Source organism: Anolis carolinensis, chromosome 3 (genome assembly GCF_035594765.1).
Source record: "Anolis carolinensis isolate JA03-04 chromosome 3, rAnoCar3.1.pri, whole genome shotgun sequence".
NCBI lineage: Eukaryota > Metazoa > Chordata > Lepidosauria > Squamata > Dactyloidae > Anolis > Anolis carolinensis.
The window spans coordinates 102,067,310-102,084,441 of record NC_085843.1 but is presented as its reverse complement, the minus strand read 5'-3'; the positions used below and the strand labels follow the sequence as shown (position 1 = coordinate 102,084,441).

The 17,132-nt window shown below is 39.7% G+C and overlaps 1 protein-coding gene across 2 annotated transcripts in view; it reads right to left on the bottom strand.

Moving 5' to 3' along the window:
- mid1 (midline 1) overlaps positions 1–176 on the bottom strand; it is a 275,413-nt gene extending 275,237 nt beyond the window's left edge. For both annotated transcript variants that reach the window (XM_016992374.2, XM_003218816.4), the window contains exon 1: positions 26–176. The gene's annotated coding sequence lies outside the window, so the exon portion shown is untranslated. The remainder of the gene's footprint in view (positions 1–25) is intronic.
- Between the last annotated feature and the right edge of the window lie 16,956 nt (positions 177–17,132).

Genomic DNA, 17,132 nt, shown 5'->3' with positions numbered 1-17,132 from the left:
TAAGCTCAAAAGTATGGTATCTTACCATCTCCTCCATTATTTCTTTTTCTGAGAGTGGATTCTCTTTTGCTGAAAGTTCTGGGGCAAAAACCAAATCGATAGCTGCTCCAAGATAAGTCAGGGCTTTGTGTGTGTGTTGTGCCTAGTCTGCCTCGTTTCTGTGAGGAACAGCTGAACGGTTTTGTAGTCACTTTGATTCAAGAAGCTTTGCTCTGTCCAGCCTACCAGACACTCCCACACTGGAGGGTGTGGGCTGCTTACATGTCTCTCCAGGCAGCTTAAACACCCGACAGTCTGATTTAAGCCTAACAGGTTTCCTTATATACATAACTGCAAACTGCATTCTTGGAATGGAGAATAGAAAAAAAGAAGTAACTTAAAACGATTTGCAATTAACTCAAGAAATGCCAAATGATTTCACTAATTCGCCTGCTAATCACTACAGAATACAGGGTATAAAGTTTGAAATATGCATTAAGCACCCAGAGACTACGTATTCAGATATTAAACTTTCACCACTTTCACTTCTTGCTTGATTATCATTATCTCTTCACAATCAATTTGACTGGAAATTGTAGAGATACAACATATGTTTGCCTTCAGTCTTTTTCCACAACCACTCTATCTTGTGGTTTGTGGATTTTATCAACCCTGAGAATTCTAGGAATCTAAAGATGTTTAATTTTGCTTTGTCCCACATTCAAATTTCTAAAATCACTTTTGCCATTTCAAAAATGAAGAAATTGGTGGATGTTGGGATAATCTTTATTTTGATAGGATATTCTCGCCCATCTGCAATGGAAAGGTTCAACATGTACAGCAAGGGTGTCAAACTAGTTTTCACTGAGGGACACATCAACCCTGTGGTTGCCTTCAAAGGGATGTTTTCAATTGTAAGACTGTATAAATTTGATTAGGTTGCCCTGGCATTGAAATCCTAATACACGGCACTATATAAATAAATGAATAATAACAGTAATAGGAATGTGAAATGTTGCTCTGGTATTGAAAACCTAACACACTTCCCAAATGAAAAACATCCATTATTACAAAGCATGGTTCAAACCTCATTTTTCCTATTATGCCCAGACCCTCTGTGAAGAGGATCAAAATAGGGGGAGCCACCCTTCTTCAAAGTCTCCTTCCTAATTTGTGCCACAGAGTGAGGGTCACTGTATTGCGATTCAGCTAGGAGGGGAATGGACCAGACACAGGCACACCATTTTTCAAGCATTAAACCCCAGCCCAGCTCCTTAGGGGAAAGGTTGCCCAGGCCCGAGCCTGTTCTCCTGTAGTGTCTAGGATACCAACTGCTGCAAAGAGGGAAATGATCTCTGGCCAGAAACATGCTCCTTCACAACTAGGTCCCTGCAGCATTTGAAATGCAAAACACACAGGCAATGCTTGGCAAAGAGGGCAGTGCCGGCATAGGGCATACGGACCTTGGGGCCATATGAAATGATGTAGCAGGCCAGATTTAGCCCATGGGCCTTGAGATTGACACATGTGATGTACAGCTACTCCCATTGCTTCAGAACGATCAGGTAGGTGCTGTGTATGCTTTTTCTCAGGTTTGGTGGTGGTACCAGCTGTGCTCTTCCATAGGAGGGCAGATCTGGTTCATACCTTTATTGTCGCTAGATTAGACTACTCTAAAGGACTATACGTGAGAATGCACTTGAGAGGTGTTTAGAACTTACAGCTAGTGATAACCAGACTTTTGTCATGTGCACATTTTAAAGATCATATATCACTGGTCTCATATTAACTTCATTGTTAGCTAACCTGATTCCAGGCTTAATTTAATGTGATAGGTTTGACCTTGTTGTTGTTGTTGTGGTGGTGGTGGTAGTGTTATTTCTGACCAGAGGCGGTCCAACATTAAGGCCAATTAAGCCTTCGCTTGTAGCGCAGACCATGTGGGGGTGCTGTCGAGTCGGCGGTGGTGGAAGGCCCAGCCACCCATCCGCATGGCCGCCCTCTTGCTCTCCCTCGCTGTTGCCCGCTGCTTGCCCGTCGATGGGCCTGTGCGTGTGCACAGGCCTTTCAATCGATCGCAGTGTCAATTGGAAGGCCTGCGCACGCGTACAGGCCCATCAGGGAGCTGGGGCACATGAGGTGGTGGCTCCAGGCTCGAGATGCAGGTGGGCAACGACCTTGGGCAGCCCCGAGCCACTCAGCTGGCTCCTCCGCTCGCCCTTCGACCGCAACATCCCCGTCCAAATGGAGCTGCAGGAGCTGCTCCTCGACCATGGCCTCCAACGTCTTGCTCCCAGTGCCCACGCTGGCCTCCCAGTGCCTGCACTGGGCCTTCCGGTGCCCGCGCTGGGGCCACCTTTGGGGCCTTCAGAGATTGTGAGGTAAGTGGAGTTTATATATCTGTAGAAGGTCCAGGGTGGGAGAATTTTAGCATTTAATGGCCCTGTGGGTTCAAGGCCTGGCTTCTTCTTGCCTGGGAGAATTCTTTTTGGGAGGTGTTAGCTGTCCCTGCTTGTTTACTGTCTGGATTTCTCCTGTTTTCAGAGAGTTGTTCTTTATTTATTGTCCTGATTTTAGAGGGTTTTTTTAATACTGGGGGCTATCTGGGTTATCTAAGTCCACACTACCCTATATCCCTGTTCAATGTTTGGTGCTAAATTTGCAAATATAGTAATTCCTACATAATATTACCATGTATTGAACTGCTTTTTCTGTTGATTTGTTGTAAAACATGATGTTTTGGTGCTTAATTTGTAAAATCTTAATGTAATTTGATGTTTAATAGGCTTTTCCTTAATCCCTCCTTATTATCCAACATTTTTGCTTATCCAATGCCTTTATTTTTCAGTAATTGGTTGGGGGGGGGCAAAATTTCTGTTTGCCTACACTTGAAAATTACCTTGGACCTCCTCTGTTTCTGACTTATGGCAACTCTATCATGGGATTTTCTTGACAAGATTTGTTCAGAGATGATTTGCTTTTGCAATCCTCTGAGGCCAAGAGAGTGTGACATGCGCATTATCCAGTTGCTTGCCATCGCAAAACAATGATTTGAACCTTGGTCTCCTAGAATATAAAATCCAGTGCTCAGACCACTGTACCATGGTGCCTTCTGCTGTCTTTTACTGCAAAAACCTAAACAGTTGGCACTAAAATGACCAGAGGTCTGTAACATTGTCTACAAGAATGTAACTCTTTAGATGAGGCACTGTTGGAATCCAAAGAAGCAAGTCAGTTGAATACAAAGATGGGTCTTATTCAGTTTTTAAACCCTGACTGTTGGACTCCTTCCAAAGGGAAGTCAGGCTAGTTCAATATTTCCTGAGTTTGCAATGTCCAGCCAGAACTACTTGTTAATACAGCCTGTGGTCCTTAAAACCAAAGTGGAATTTGAGATTGCTTTAGGTATGTGATTTTTTACTATTTTTTTAAAAGTGTTTTTACCTTTTTCTTATTTTTATGTAGTTGCAGTCCTTGGTATCCTCTGGGGTTTCCTTCCAGGATCCTGAGTGGGTATCAAAATTTGAGGATGCTCAAGTCCCACTGTATGCAATGATGTGTAATGGAAATTGTTCCTTATATAAAATAGCAAAATCAAGACTTGCTTTTCAGAATATTTGGGGAAGGGGCAGATATTTTCAAGCCATAAGTGGTTTAGTTTATGGGTGCAGAATTTGTAGATATGGGTGGGGGGAAGGCAACAAGTACATCATTTAAGTTTCACAATAACATCCAGAATGACAACCAACAATATTTCACAAATCTAGGCCAAAAAGACACCAGCTCATAATAGAGATAGAATTATAGAACTGGAATTGCAAGGACTGCAGAGGTCATCTCTTCCAAGACCTTGCCATACAGGAGTACTAAAAGATAGCCATTCAAGCTTTGTTTAAAGATCTTTGCTGAAGGAGAGCCCCTTCCAACCCCAAGGCAATCCATTCCAATGCTCTTCCTGCCAGGAAGTTTCTCCTAAACTTGTCTAGGCCTATTACTGTTCCGATTGTCTGGGATACCTAGAACTGGAACAATATTTCATGTGAGATCTGACCAAAGCAGGCAAGATTGGCATACACTGTCCCTCAGTCTGAACACTATATCCTGATGTAGCCCAGAATTACACTGGCTTTTAAAAATACATTGTTGACACATAGTTAACACCTAGATGATTTTCTCATGCACACCTGTCAAATCAAGTGTTACCTATCGTATATCCATATGCTTCATTTTTCCTGTTTAAATGCACTATATTCATCTCTGTTAATATACATTTTGTAAGTTTTGGCCCAACTTTCCATATGAATATATTATTATTATTAATTATTATTATTATTATTATTATTATTATTATTATTATTATTATTATTATTATTATCTGCATTTCTATACCACTTTTCTCACCCCGGGGGGGACTCAAAGTGGTTTACAACATAATAAATGGCTAAATTCAATGCCTTACATATATATAAAAATATATCACATATTTAAATCAAAAACATACAACTGTAGATTAAAACAATTAAATCTATAAAAACATCAAACACAGACATATGTATGAAACATATTACAGCAATTAACATAGATCCCTTCTCTTCCCCCACCACCATTCCCCATCTCCCCACATCCCCCATCTACCCATATACTATATATATTCTGGTTGGCTGTCTTGTCTGCTTCAGTTTTGGAAATTTACTTTTGCCACCCTGAACCTGCAGGCAAAACACCACCTTTTAACTCCAGCTCTGCGTCTGCTCTGCATGATAGAATATCGTGGTCATCAGGCAAGGAAAGGGCATAGGGTAAAATATAGGTGAGAGAGAGCAGCCAGAACAGGTATGTAACTAAACTTCTTGGGAGAAAAAGAACTTTGAGGAAACTTGGAGATCAACCTATATTTTTCACTGCAGCATTCACCCAGGAGTCAGGAGATTCAACATCCAATTCTGCACTAGTGACAGATACATTTTCTGACATGTGGTGACCTAAAAGGACCAGAAAGTTATATTAATCCACAACTTTTCTCTTATGGCATTTATTTCCCTCCCAAGTGAACAACAAGACATCAGATATTACGATCATCATATTATTATGCTCTGCACAGAAACTTTATCTTTAGTACATTTTCATGGATGCTATAGTTAGTTATAACTTCCTCTTCCCCTCCAGATATTAATGTTTGGCTTTCAAGGTACAGTAGGAGCCAAGGTTGAGCTTCTGGAAGAATCAAAAATTTAAAAAATCAATGCCCGTAAAAATATTGAATGAGGGAAACAATAGAATAGGAAGTTGAAGCTTGACCAGGGAATGTATTATCTGTACAAACACATTACTCTGCATTAAAGACAAGTCAGCTTAGATTAGATATGGAGAAACTTCCTAATCAGAACAACTAGGCAGTGATGGAATACCTTGCCAAAAGAAGCCACAGCAGGAGAGGAAATGCTTACATAAAGATTAGATAGTACATTTTAAAAAGTAGGACAGCAGATAAACCTTTGTTTTGTACTTCATACAGATTCCCAATGTTTGTTCCTCATTGTTAATTAAAGGAAGAATCCAGTCCCAAAACCACACACTTCAATATGTCAGAAGTCTTTAGTCAGAAGATATACTGAATTAGCTTCTTCCTTACATCTATCATATATAATAAACAAGTTGCGCCAAATACACTGGGATGCCTCTCAAACAATATCATATGCACATATTATATTTCTGCCACATCCCACCATCCACCCAGAACATAGAAACCTTGAATAATTAAGTTGTGGCCTAACTTGTTTATAGATTTAAAACTCCCAATTCTTTCTATGAACTAGAGCAGAAAGAAATCTGATTTCAGGCCATCCATTGCCTGCTTTTTAAAACTATTTTGTTTATCCAAAAATGGGCTGCTCTTTTGATTAAAAAGTGGGACTAAAAAAAGGGTTCTAAGTCTCAATAACTTAGAAAATATTTTTTTACTACAACACTAACCCCTTATCCATGGATTTCATATCTATGGTTTCAGTAACCCAGGCTCCAAAAATATTCTTCTCTGTACATGTTTGTGGGCCTGCCTAGGTCCTTCAGCTATTCCATGTTATGCTTGAAGCCTGACCATCTGTGGAGGTGATGGTGGGGGTACTGGAATATATCCCCTATGCATATGGGGGTCTTACTGTACTTACTAAAAACCTTACCAATCTTATTCATAACTTATTCTTATTAAAATGCATCAAAAGATACAACTCAAACTAATCTATTTTTGGAATGTCTATTTAAGATCAGATGTGCCACTGAGGAGTATTGTGCTCTCAGTTCTTTTACCAGCATTGTGACATGAGACTCATTTACACCTGCCAATGGTTATCGACCATTTGTCCGTGTTTTGGACTTCAAATCCCAGCAGTCCTAGCCTGCTTACTAGCTGTTAGGAATTGTGGGGGCTGAAGCCCAAAATATCTGGAGGACAAAAAGTCAAGAACTACTGCACTAGACTATTGAATCCACTTTAATTGTCATGACTGCAACCTTTGAAATCCCGGTATTTGTAGGTTTTAAGGCCCCTTCAATTTACAAATCACACAGTTTTGGCTGAAAATTTCAGGGACTTTAACATACCAGCCTGTTGTCTCACAGCAACACACAGTTGAAGTAAATAGAAGCATACCAATATTGCAATCACTATCAGACTTCTCTTCAATATGATGCCTTGGTCATGCATGGCCCTGTGTTCATTCTTCCACACTGCCTGTATATGTCATCAACTGATCATACCACATAATTTGTGTTGTTTTCTAAGGGTTTATCACAAGAGGGCCAGGCTATGGCACAGCTAGTTAATAGACAGTGGCAATGTATCACTGCTGACCAAAAGATCACAAGATTGAATCCCACGGTCGGATTGAGCTCCCAACTGTTAAAAGGCTAGCCTACTGTCCACCTAAGCAGTTCGAAAACAGCTGCAGCTATAAGTGGAGAAATTAGGGACCGCATAATGAGGGGAGGTTAATTCAATTTAATTTACGACACCATAAAACTGCTGGCGAGCAAAGAGCGAGGAGGAAATACTACGATAAAGGAATCAGTGTCATAGTGGATGAAGCGACAGCTCCCCCTGTGGTTGGAATCAAACATAACCTCCTGAATCACCTCTACCGTCTGTCTATATGTATGTTGTATGTCTAATAATGCATTGAATGTTTGCCATGTATATGTGCATTGTGATTCGCCTTGAGAGAACATGGAAAAGGAGTGACATCATGTGTCCAGTCCAAGGCAAAGATGCTGTTGTCCTGCCATAACTGCGATTTGCTGGCTTCATGTGATAAACTCCAAAATTCGCTAGATGTGGGTATTCTAAGACATATTTTAAGTTCTGCTTTTATCTGCTTGAAGTTCTTAGTGGTTGATAAAAGCAAATGACTAATTTTCTTAACAATCAAAAGAAAAGCAGCACTGCTGATGGAAATTCAATCCAAATACTGGGCAACATTTCAGACAGCTATATCAATTTCTACATAAAACTGTCTCTTTTAATCCCTTTTTGGTTAACATGTCTTTATTTCATGCACAAAAAGTGACGGATTAAATCAAATTACTTGTTTGAAACAAACTGGATTATGCTTCAGGACCTCAACAGGTTTTTGCTTGTGTGCACCATCTGCCTGAGGCTCTGAGGACAGATAACGCCAAAAGAAACCTTGTTAAAATAACCTGAGAAAGTCTGAAACAGGAATTAGTACAGATTGATTCACCAGCATAAATGGCCTTAAGAAAAGCCTTTGATTTAGACATGTGGAACTTCTGCGTAAGCTTTGTATAAAAAATATCAACTTGTAGCTATAGATTTGAAGGTTTTCCTCAACAGATAGATGTATGGAACTGAATTTTCAGGAAGAATATGGAGGCTTCCTTTCTTGCTTCTTGAGTAAACAAAAAAGAATATGATTATTGATTAAAATAGAGCCAGTTTGGAATAATGATTTGAGTGTTGGACTGTGATTTAGGACACAAGGATTCATATCACTACTCAGTCATGGTAACTCACTGGGTGCCCTTGGTCAAGTCACTTTCTGTTAATCTCTGGTCCCATCTACACTGGCATATAATGCACAGAATCATAGAATCATAGAATCATAGAGTTGGAAGAGACCCCATGGGCCATCCAGTCCAACCCCCTGCCAAGAAGCAGGAAAATCTCATTCAAAGCACCCCCGACAGATGGCCATCCAGCCTCTGCTTAAAAGCCTCCAAAGAAGGAGCCTCCACCACACTTTGGGGCAGAGAGTTCCACTGCCGAGCAGCCCTCACAGTGAGGAAGTTCTTCCTGATGTTCAGGTGGAATCTCCTTTCCTGTAGTTTGAAGAACATTATATACGGAGGGTTTTTTTTCGTGTCAGGAGCAACTTGCGTCACTTCTGGAGTGAGAGAATTGGCCGTCTGCAAGGACATTGCCCAGGGGACGCCTGGATGTTTTTGATGTTTTACCATCCTTGTGGGAGGCTTCTCTCATGTCACCGCATGGAGCTGGAGCTGATAGAGGGAGCTCATCCGCGCTCTCCCCGAGTGAGATTCGAACCTGGCAGCTTTCAGGTCAGCAACCCAACCTTCAAGTCACTTAGTCCACTACGCCATCTGGGGGCTCCTATATAGTGAGTTTAGACTCACACAATGCCATTTCAAACTGCATAATATGGCTGTGTAGATGAGAAAAGGCAAAAGCCTCTGAAAAAAATCTGCCAAGAAAACCCCATTATAGGGTTGCCTTAGAGCCGCATAAGTCAGAAATAACCTGAAGGCATATAGCACATACTTGATTGTACAATCCCATGGTGGTCTAAAATAAAAATCAGTTTAGTTATTGTAAACAATATAAAAAGTCAGAAAGAACATTAAACAATTTGACAAAATAAAACAAGACAGCTCAAATCAAGGAAAATAGTTTTAACAGCATAGTGTAGGTGGGGATACAATTAGGTTGTAAAAGCTTTCATAAAAAGTGATGTTCTTATTTGGTGCTAGAATTAAACAAATGTTGACAGTACTCGGGCTTCTAAGGGGAGGATGTTATGTAACCAGGGCAACACAGGAAAGAAGTCTACCTCCCACGTCCTCTCACAATGTATTGTCTAAACTGGTGGGACAGAGAATAGGACCCTTCTTTCAGACCTCAGACACCCAGGTAGGTATATATAGAATGAGCTGCTGGTTTAATCAACATCAGGTTTCTTAGTCAGATGTAAATCCTTTGGAACCAGCATAGTGTAGTGGTTGAGCATTAGACTAGGACTCTAGAAACCAGGGTTCAGTTTCACTGGAAACTTGAGCAAATCACACTCCCTCAGATTCAGAAGAAGACAAAGACATATACTCTCTGAACAAATCTCACCAAGAAAATGCCATGAGAGGTTTCCCTTAATCCCTTAAGTCGGAAACGACTTGAAGCTATTATTGAACAAGTCCACGGCAGATGAAATAATCAACTTGATCCTTTGCATTGGCTGGATCCAGTCCAGATGAAGTAAACAATGTGATTTAGTCCATGGAACCTCCACTGAAACATAAACTTCACAAAATTCATAAAATGAGTTCATCTTCGAGAATTTAATGTTAGATTTTGTATTTCATAGACTTTCAGCCAATTGTCCCATTCAATGTGGAGGATAAGAAGAGGAGAAAATTGGTAATATAACTGACTCACATGTGTCACTGTGTGCTTCTCAAATAGTTTATGGTTTGGACAAAAATAATATGTGAACGGAAAGACCTTTTTTTTTGGTTTCTGAAGGCTCAACCTCAAATCCTGAAAATACTAGTCAAGATATTTGTCAACTTGAGGCTTCTGCATATTTCCAGAAAAGAAGACAGTAATTATAACTTTTCAAGCATTGGAGCCCTATTTTCCATCAGAAGGAAGTTGGTTATACTGGTTAATACAGCAATAAAAGGAAAAGACGCAATGATTGTATACATGATATATATGGAAGGGTTTTTTTAATTTTGTGGGAAGACACTGCAGATGGATTTAGCTTATAACTTTAGGTTGGAATATATCAATTGCCTTGAGCCATTCAGGTATACAGTATATACTTGAGTATAAGCTGAGTTTTTCATCCCTTTTTAGGGGTGAAAAGCCCCCCTCGACTTATACTCGAATGAGGATCCTGGCTGGTTTATATTCGGGTCAGCTTATACTTGAGTATATATGTAATCAGAGTCGGACAGTCTTATCTTATTATAGTCTTATTATTATCTTAAATTACAGTTTTATGTAAATATTCAGAAACATTTAACCTACTGATGCCTCAATTAATGTAATTTTATTGGTATCTATTTATATTTTTAAAATTTATCAGTAGCTGCTGCATTTCCCATCCTCATCATATACAGCACTGGAGTCAATACGTTTTCCCAGTTTTTTGTGGTAAAATTAGATGCCTCAGCTTGTATTTGGGTCAGCTTCTACTCGAGTATATAGGTATTTAGTTAAACATACCAAGATTTGTTTCTCCTATCTTCAGTTTGTCGGTGGAGAGGTCAAACTGAACTGGAAAAAAATTAATTGATTTGTCCCCTCTAATCACCTCAGGGATCACAAAAGAACAACATCAATACAATAAGGATCTGATGGTGGGAAAAGCTTATAAAATTAGTGTTTGTGTCTGTGTGTCTTTAAAAAAAACTCCTACTGTGACAGTGTCCATAACATCAATCATTATTTTCTAAAATAATGATTTTATTTTAAGTTTCAGCAGGCTTTTGTACATCTACATAGAACCGTCTAACAAGAAAATAAATTATCCTTATAGCATATTTCAAACTACCCAGTATGGCCAGGAACTAGCTGAGCAGACACAAGGCCAATTCAAGCTATGCTCATTTCTTACCTAGAAGTGTTAGTGAATACTAAGGATGATCTTCAGCTTGGCCTAATTTTGTTCCAGAAATGTAACTGTGTTACTAGGGTTGGCTCTACACTGTAAAAATGAATGCAGTTTGACACCACAAAAACGTCCACGGTGCAATGCTGTGATATGTAGTTTGGTGAGACAGATAATGTTAAAAACTACAGCTCTTATGATTTCATAGCTTTCAGCCATGGCAGTTAAAGTGCTGTCAAACTACATTCATTTTACCGGGTAGATGCACCCTGGGTTGGAGAATATGACATAACGTGGCTACTCCCTTACTCCATCTCGTCTTTTCCTCACTCCAGCTCTTCTGATAGCAGTTCTTATCCAGTAGAGAAGTTATTCTGCTGGCAGAACTATAAGATCTGATATTTGGTAGATGATTCTTCCCGCAGAAGGCCTGCCATACTGACAGAAGGACATTTATGTCAGCAGAAGAGACTTGTGCCTAGACCCCTAGAAGTTATTGTATCTTTGAGAAAGACTTCTACATTTAATCAGACATGTACTTCTCCAGAATAAAAAGACACTTCAAGGCAACAGGATCCCTAGACCATTACATGGGACTCTTAGTATATAAATGATCCCCAAGTATTGTTTCACTTCCCATTTACTCCAAGCCTGCTGCACTCTATATCTGTCCAAATTTTTTAAAAAACCTCAATTGTACTGTATCCTGACAAACATTTAATACATTTAATACAGAGAAATGTATTACCTTTTTAAACACGGATTTTTTTTAATAACATCTCAAAACCCATCAGGTTGAGAATCTGGATATTTCTGGACTAACAGTTTAAAGTAAGGCAAAGTCACGGTCATTCAATCAAGGTTCCCTCTGTAACATCTATTTTTAAAAATCCATCAGTAAAAGTAAGGTTGGTGATGGACCAGAATGTCTATTTTTGGATACTACAATTCTAAAGTTCCACCCTGCATATCCTTCTGTAGAAAACATTGCTGATCTGTCTGCTCTAAAAGAAATAGATTGATTTCAAAAACCACTACTGGGTGGAGAGGGTGTTGTGTACCATTTGCCTAGGCATTGATTTCATATCCTTGGCTTGGAATGTTTCCCAACACTTCATCTCAGTATTTCTTTTGAAAACCTTCTAAATTCCAGTTGGCCTAGCTTTTCTACTTGAGAGCAATGGTTATACATTAAAATGTGATTCTCTCTCACACAGAGGCCTGCTTCACAGCTGCATTAATTCCCTGTGCTATACTTGGTCTACCACCTTTCAAAATGGGTTCATTGGCTTTAGATCTCCTTTCTTCTCAGCTTGACTGTTACTTCACACTACTTGAAGCATCAGCCTGATTGGTAATGGCCCATTGGTCCATAAGGGAATATGTTTGTCCTACCAGTGCAAAGAAATTGTCTTACTGTTGAAATCTTTAACACTTTTTATTATTTCTGGCAGGCTATAATATTTCTTTGAGCTCTCTTTATTTTCTGCACACTGCCTACCATCAATGATATTACAGAAAGTGGATCACAACTGCAGCTTTGTAAAGTAATCTATGGAAAAAGTGACCTTATATAAAGATGGGCAAACATCAATAAATAATTAAGAAATAAGAGAACTAAGATTAGATTACAGGGAGAAATTTGTATATCAATAATGTCCTGGGATAAAAGTTGGATTCCGTTGAGGGAACAACGGCAAACTAAGGAGATGTAAAATGTTGGCATTGTTACGAGTCAGATGGCAGCCAATATAAACAACTCAGTGTATTGCAAAAACAACACAAAAGAGCCTAAGAAACAACCAAAAGGAGGCTCAAAACACTTTCTCTTCAGTGTGAGGTAACAATGTCCAAAAAGAACTCAAAAGACCTAAACTTGGGATATAATCTGGATTATCCTGGGAAATAATCCAGATTAAAACAAATTTAGTTGAAAAGGCTGGAAACTCGCTCCACCTGCTGGTTGGAGCTAAGCAAACACATGAAAGCTACCAGCAGTAACCCACAGTGACCAACGGCCACACAATGCCCCAAAATGTTGCTGAAGCAAAACCACGTTGTAAAGGAGAAGTCACAGCTGCCACGTCCAGTCCGCGTCGTTAGGGAGAAGTCACAAGCGTCGAGTTCCAGTCCAAGTCGTCAGGGAGAAGTCACAGTCACCAAATTCCAGTCCAGGTCGTTAGGAAGAAGTCACAGTCACCGAATTCCAGTCCAAGGTAAACACAAAGAGCCAAAGTGACAGAGGCAAGCCGGCAGGTCCCAAAGCAGTCTTCCAAACATGTCTTCTGAAACAGAGATCCCGAAAAGCACCCAACAAGACACCTTGCTGATTGCAAAGTTTACATTAGCAACCAACTTACTTTTATCTACAAGTCTTCCTCTGAACTTGAGCCAGCCAACGCCCATCCACAGCTGGTTGCTGCAAATCTTCATCAGAGCTGGAGTCACCCAACGCCCCACCTCCAGCTGCAGCCCTTCTACAATCTCTCCAGCCAGACCACCTTCTATCCAAACCCATAACTCCCCAGGATCCATCTCTATCTTCTCCGTGCCATCCTTCAAATGTACCACTGCTTGTGGGCTCCTCAAGAATCTCCCGGATCTCCTGAACCTTAGTCCAATCCATCACCTCGCCCCCAGAGTCTGATATCCCATCCTCCTGACTCCCAGTCCCACAATCACCTTCAAAACCCTCAAAGGTGTCATCATCAGAGGGCTCCATAAGTATTTCCCGGATTCTCTTCCTTTGTTGCTCCTCATCAGAGTCTTGCTCACGAGCAGTTTTCCTGCCTCTTCTAATACAACTAGTAGGATCTCTACTTGAAGACTCCATCACAACACTAAGGACATGTAAAATGTTGGCATTCAAGATGAGAAAATTAAAACATTTATGAAAAGCTACTACCACTTATTTTTATGTTTTGGATTTGCATGTTGCTTCAAATTTATACCCTAAAAATTATCTTGACAATGCTCCTGCTACAAATCAAGGGATCAAGAAATGAAGGAAGGGAAAAGAGTGATGCAAATTGAGTCCCAATAAGAGGTTACATTGTCCTTTGTTTATGAATTGTAGTCATTCAGCACCTAGGTGGAGAACTCTTAGATTTGTATAGGCATTAATGGTATTTTGAGATTTCATTTTTCATTCTCTTGAAATAGTGATGCCTCAGAGTGAAACTAAATAAGATGTCAGAAACTCCATGCTTGGATCTTGAACAAAAACAAGATAAATTGACAGGCTCCTCCAAATGGGTCGACCATGAACTATTTGTTCTGCATATGTTGGCCTATCGTATATCATAACTCTTCTACTCATGAAGTTCTCTAATGTAAATTCTTTGCTAATATAATGTATATATCTTGGAGCACTGACTTTTAGTGTGGACATTAAAAGCATTGTCCAGGGGCTGAATTTCATCCTCAAAATAAGTTCAGCACTCTAGATACCGCTTTTAAAATTCAGTCTAAAACTGTGAACAGATTGACCACCTCACTGATATGGGAGCCACCAGCCACCACTAGTATATATATACCCCAAAAAGTACATATTAGGAATTGTAACAAAAATTTGTGGTATGCTGTAACAGACCGGGGGGGGGGGGGGCAAAACGGGCAATCAATTCAATGCTGATTTACATAACCAAACACATATTTTAATTCTCTCTCTCTCTCTCTCTCTCTCTCTCTCGCATTTATATGCAGTATCTACATGGAACCAGAAGCACCTTGTTTGGAAGTCTGGAGACAAAGGCTTAGTACAGAAAGAAGGCAAAGCAACATGGAACAACTGAGATATAAAATAAAATCAAGATTCTGCCTGTTTCTATGTTTGTTTCCAAGTGATGCAAAAGTAGCTGAGTAGATTTTCACCAAATTTGGAGAGTGTGATTAGAATGGTCTGACCTTAAAACACAGGCCAAGTGAAGCACATAAAACTCACTGGGGAAGCCTAGAGGGCATCCTAATTATTTTTAATTCACATCATCCCACACATAAACAAGGTTATATCGATATATTTTATTCACATTATCCCACACATACTGTTAAAGTGTGGTTAAATTTAAAATGTGGTTAAATATAGACTACATGAAATTGAGACTTGATGGGCTGGGGCATCTTGATTTTTGTTCCTGTCATAAAGGATATTGTGTTTGGAGCAGGCTAAGGAAAAGCATCCTTCCTCAGGGGCAACTGAGACCAATATGCAATGTGGAATATTTAAGACCCACAGAGATAAATCCTCATCCTTTAGATCAGTTAAAACTGAACAGTCACCAAGAATTCCCTTTATAATGCTGGCTATTCCAACTAGTACTTAATAAGAAGGTGGGCCATACCCAAACAAATACTTTTCTGGTGCAAGAAAATGGGGTGGGGAGTGAGGAGGAAAATCTCTCCTCTCCCCGGGTCTCCTGGAGCCAGGAAGGCGCCAGGAGGTAACTTATAGTGACCAAGTACTTTTTACTTTTGGAGGAATTGGGGATTTGGGGGGAGGGGGTGGGTGCCATCAGCATCTTTGGGCTCAAGGAGACCCAATACTCTATTAGACCCCAGGACTTTCAGGAAATTTTGGTTTGTTCTGAATTAATGTGTTTTTTAACAGAGGCGTTGTTTATCCCAGAGTACTTTTCATGATATTGTTCAGTTATCAGGGTGGAGGCCACTACAGAAGGATAGTCCATTTTATGGGGGTGGAGGGTGGGTTGAAGGAGTAAAACGATTTCCCCCTGTTTTCTTATGGAAACAACCCAAGTTTATGATATGGAAAGGGGGGAGGGGGAATAACTAGCAAACATGGGGGAAATTGTTTTATTCCTTCAACTCCTCCCACATAAAATGGACTATCCTTCTCTCTCTAGCACCTCCTAGTGGCCTCTGTCCAGATAATGAAACACTACCCTTTTCATTGTTGCTTCATTTCATTATATTACACTGATTCATTTTGATTGATATTTATTGTTGCAAACTAATCTAGAGCTTTTTTTTAACCAAAGAAAGCATGCCATGGGGCACAAATTAAAAACACAACAAAATTTAAAACATTCGTATTCAAGAAAGTGTGTAAACAAAAAATAATAAATCTCAATTGGAATTAAATTTGGATATAACTAAATGATATTCTCTGAAAAATGTGGAAAAACAACCCTGAAGCTTTGGTTCTGAAAATATACATTTGCTCTAGGAGAATCTGAAAAGAGATTACGAAATAATTAAAATAGCCCCTAGCATTTGGATTTATATAGATTCCACAGTGCTTCTGGATCTGCAGGCAATTATGGCAGAGTACATAAATGCTTAAGTTTCTGTAGAATTAAGTTTTGTCTTTCTATTGGAACCTTTCTCTCAGTAAAAAAGAAAACCCTTTCCACTTGCTAATACAATTGTCTGTCTTCCACTGCAACATATTGAGACACATTCTAATGCCCATTGACAGTTGGGTCAAGGGCTAGTGGTCACCGAAAGACAAATTGTTAGACATTTCAATATATGTACAGCCATTAGTCAGAAAAGTATGTGCAAACATGAATTCATATGTCAGCATAAGTTAAAAATAATATGTCAAACCGTAGCACGATTGCTTATATTCATAGAGCTAAGCTGATTAAAACATTTATTTTACTAAGTCTTAAAAATTAATAACCACCACAACTTATGCCCATGTTGGCTGAGGCATTCTGGGATTTGGTGGGTTGGGAGTCATAAGCTCTGATTATAGTAAAATCTTGTTGTTGGTATATTTTAATTGAAAGGAGTGACTGCAATTTTGCTTCTCAGTTATGGGTGGTATCACACCTATATTGCATGCCTGATCAGCATAAATTGGCATAATCCATCCGGGGAGGGAGGGGATTGCTGTTCCACCTCCTCAGGTTGTCTGAGCCTGAGGAGTTTGGGACGACTGGGAACATCATCTGCGATGCCAGTCTCCATTGCCTCAGAACCCATAAAGATTCAGATATTCGTGGAAACTCAGATTTTTGCAGGTATTTTTTTTAACCCAGGGTTAGGCCGAAGTGTCACACCTTGAGTGTTTTGTGAGCCACCCCAAGTCCCTCTGGGAGATGGTGGTGGAATATAAATAAAGTTTTTTTTTGTTTTTTTTTGCAAATAATTTTTATTGGGGTTTATCACTAGCGAAACACAAAAACAAACAAACAATAATAATGAAACAACACAAAACAACTTAACCGAAGACACCAGGATAGGGGGGGGGGAGGGGATGAGGGTAGTGAGGGTGATGGTGGTGTGTGAGTGTATGGGCTGACTTCCATTTATGCATCTTCTTCC